Below are 4,067 nucleotides of genomic sequence, written 5' to 3'. Positions count from 1 at the left end.
CTCATTAAACTCGTAATACGATAAACGCGGAAGGGGCGACTGAATATGCGTGGTGGAAATTCATAACGTTGGAGGGAAAACAACTAAAACAGACGCGGAATATCTGCTGGAATGTGTCATGAATGGGGTGTGTTGGGCCTGGAATAGCTAAGCGGATAAAGCCTTGACTCGTTAAACTGACATCTTCTCGAGGCAAGGGCGTTAACTGACTATGAAAGTCCAGTTTCCACCCTTGGCGAACTAGGCTGGCCCAATCGTAGCGCCACCAGTGGCTATTACGAGTTATGTCCTTTCCATGTCCCTGCAATTGACCAATAAGATTCCATCTCTCATGTCACTTGCATTTGCTTCAAAAAAAGACAAGACAATCTAATTGATAATCAATACTTATATTGTAATAAAACGGGTCTTGGACTATACATAGACGCGTTAGTCCAGTCAAAATGTAACTGCATAAATCAGCCTAGTTCAACAAGGGTGGAAACTGGACTTTTTAGTTTAGCAGATGTCAAACCAAAGTCCCGGGTTCGATTTCCTAAATGGGTACAATGTGACCATTCCTGGTGCCACCGCACCGCGATCCAGCTGGTATATTGCAAAAAATAGCCGTGAAACCATACTCTTCCACTCTATATATTCGACCTAGAATTCAAATCTGTTGGTGATACAATCTCGAGTTACCACTGGTGATATTATAGGCCATGTAGACTTGTCTGTGCATTCCTTGAATAGTTAGCGAGTCCATATACACGTACCTTGTTTTCATCTCATTTTCTCAAAGTGATATCTTCCTATACCGACAAAGATTCATGTGAGAAAATGTCCTGCTGCAATTGGGGGCACGGGTGGCCCAGTCGTCTAAGGCGCAGCGATTTGCTGTGCAGAGTTGCGTCCCTTAGGCACACCAGAAACCTATGATTTTGGGTTCGAATCCCGGTTCGCCCCGATTAAGTTTCTAGGTTTGTCAGCACCATACCCGTGCTTGTGGGTTTCACCGAAGTGGTAAACGTCTGAGACCTGCATCACTTTTGGCTTTCCTCCCACATTAAGCAGACATCCCGTGATATAACTGGAATACTGTTAAAAGCGGCGTTAAACCAAGCTCACTCACTCACTTAACCTCATTTATAAGAATAACAAAGTATAACATTGCAAACAGCAACACTGAATCGTTTAGATAACATAAAGAAGACGTCGGCATATTCACAGACGTGTACATTGCGCTCCGTTTATAGTTTAGCTATGCAAGGTTGTGTCCCTTAGGTGTGTCATGAACCTATGAACATGTGTTCGAATCCCAGATTCATCCTGATGATGTTTCCAGGTGTGTCAGGTACTCGAGGGTTTCACCAGTGTGGTAAATGTCAAAGCTTTCATCGCAATGGGCGTGCCTACACACCAGGGTGCCGTTGTACAAAACAACCTTAACGCTAAGGTTACCTTATATCTTTAGTGTTAACCTTAGGCCTTTACTAAGGTTGACCCCCTGTTGCATGAAACTACCTTACGCTAAGGTAGCCTTAGTTAAGGTGAAAATTTTAAGGTTGGTCAGACCCAACCTTAGCCACGCTAAGGTTGATACTTCATTGAATTTCAACATGGCTACTTTCTTGTTGATGTGTGAGGAATGATAGATACACAAATTTGATCTCATTTACAAAGTAACGATGCTGGATCAGCTAGGTTGAATGTATGGTAAAACTTACTTTGCGGCTATTGCATCCCACTCCCTCATTTTGGATTGATTGGTGATTGTTGAAGAAAATGCGCCGAATAAAACATGGCTGCGACACTTGACTTCATCGGCCAAGAGTGTCAGCTCACTTGATGTAAAGTTTGATTGCCGACACCGTTTCTGTGCACTGGTAGACGGCTGTGTCATGTTGAAGTAGCAATATTAGTCGTCTGCAGATGCGAGCAGGGGAGATAACTCTCAACCGTAACTACGGACATAATTGAGTCTCCCACACTAAAGAGTTCAACCTGAGTTAAGATTGCCGCTAAGTATCCTGTCCACGTTAAGGTTGTCCAAAGGTAGTTTTGTGCAACGGGCGTAACTTTTTGATAAGGTTACCTTAAGATTAACCTTAGTAACTAAGTTCAACCTTAGTAAAGGTTGTTTTGTACAACGGCACCCAGGTCAACCATTCAGCTTCAACAAGGCATATTGTTAACAATTAGATGGTAAGCAAAACAAGCAGTTAGCACACATTGGACGGGCATGGACACATATTAACCACACTACTGATACACCCTGTCCTGACAATGCCTCAGCATGAAGGATGTTTTTGTACTCACGAAGAACACATGTCAATATCTCAGTGTCCTGGTTTATGCAATACTAAGTTTCATAGCTCTTACACTTAAATATCCAATTTCCTCGTCAAATAAGATCGCGCGATTAACGTTGCGTTAAGCCATGTGTAAACAATGACATTCAGAGTGTACGCTTCTTTGGGTTTGTTCAAGGACGACAAACACCACTTGATCATGAGTATATGAAGAAGACATGACAGCTTTCTTTTCTACGCACTCTTTGTCATAAACAAGTTATACAGCATAGTATATTACAATTTCGTCATCTGGTACGAGTGAGTGAGTGAGTGAGTGCAAGAGTGCGTGAGTGAGTGAGCATGGCTTCTTTTCTACGCACTCTTTGCCACAAACACGCTATACAGCATAGCATATTACAATTTCGTCATCTGCTACGAGTGAATGTGTGGGTGATAGCAAGAGTGCGTGAGTGAGTGTGAATGAGTGACTGAAAGAGTGATTGCATGAGTGAGTGACTGGGTGTGAATGAATGAGTATGGCTTCTTTTCTACAAACACGCTTTTCTTTTCTACGCACTCTTTGTCATAAACAAGTTATACAGCATAGCATATTACAATTTCGTCATCTGCTACGAGTGAATGTGTGGGTTATAGCAAGAGTGCGTGAGTGAGTGTGAATGAGTGACTGAAAGAGTGATTGCATGAGTGAGTGACTGGGTGTGAATGAGTGAGTATGGCTTCTTTTCTACAAACACGCTTTCCAGCATAACAATTATTTTTGAGTGAGTGGGTGATTGTATGAGTGAGTGACTGAGTGTGAAAGAGTGAGTATGGCTTCTTTTCTACAAACACGCTTGGGCAGCAAACCAGGGTATTCGGTGTCACTCGCCGACGATATATCCACTACCACGGAAAGAAGTCATGATAAATTTCCTTCATATTTTGCCATCACGCATAAAAATGGATTTCGATAATATTCTTGTCCGTGCATGTAAACAGTGTTGGTAACTATGTTTGTATGAATACTCTACATGACATTGGTTATTGCTGTTTCTGTACATGTATATGGGAAATAAAAATAATATAAAAAGAAGAATAAAATGACTGTATTTCCCCCGTATGATAATAATAACGCCTAAGGTTTGAGGCTGTATGCATTAAAGACCCCCTCCGTGATGTAGTGGATAGATCGTTTACCTAGAGACCGCCTCCGTGGTCTAGTGGTAGAGCGTCCGCCCGGGGAGCGGAAGGTCCGGGGTTCGATCCCCGGCCGTGTCATACCCAAAGACGTTAAATGGGGCTCGGCATTAAGGGACTAAAGCAAGGACTGGTCGGCTCGGAGTCAGTATACAGTGTCTGAGTGGGGTATTCATGTTAAACTGCGGCATGGTATCTCAGTGAGCTAGCACTATAAATCGGTATCAGTCCGGACTAGTACAAGCAGCCACACACACACACACACATGCATGCACGTCGCTATATAAGTGCAATAATCTTGGACGCGACACATCTGGATAAATAAAAAAACAGTATGTTACTGTGAAATGTCGTCCGTTTACCTGGAGAGCGCAATGTACATGTAGTCGTTCGATACCCTGGTCGCTTCATACTTCTTAAACGTTAAAAGTAGGAACGTGTTACGAGGGGCGTTCAATAAGTTTTGCAACTTCAATATAAGACCAAGTCGCAGAATATCTTTATGACTTTTATTTTTCAATATAATCTCCATTCACCTCAATACACTTGTAGGGTGGGTTAATTAACTGTACAGCCCAGACTTAGCCCCCAGTGACT

This window comes from Haliotis rufescens, unplaced genomic scaffold, assembly GCF_023055435.1.
Source record: "Haliotis rufescens isolate VD_foot unplaced genomic scaffold, xgHalRufe1.0.p SCAF_7, whole genome shotgun sequence".
Taxonomy (NCBI): Eukaryota; Metazoa; Mollusca; class Gastropoda; order Lepetellida; family Haliotidae; genus Haliotis; species Haliotis rufescens.
This window is presented reverse-complemented; position numbering follows the sequence as displayed.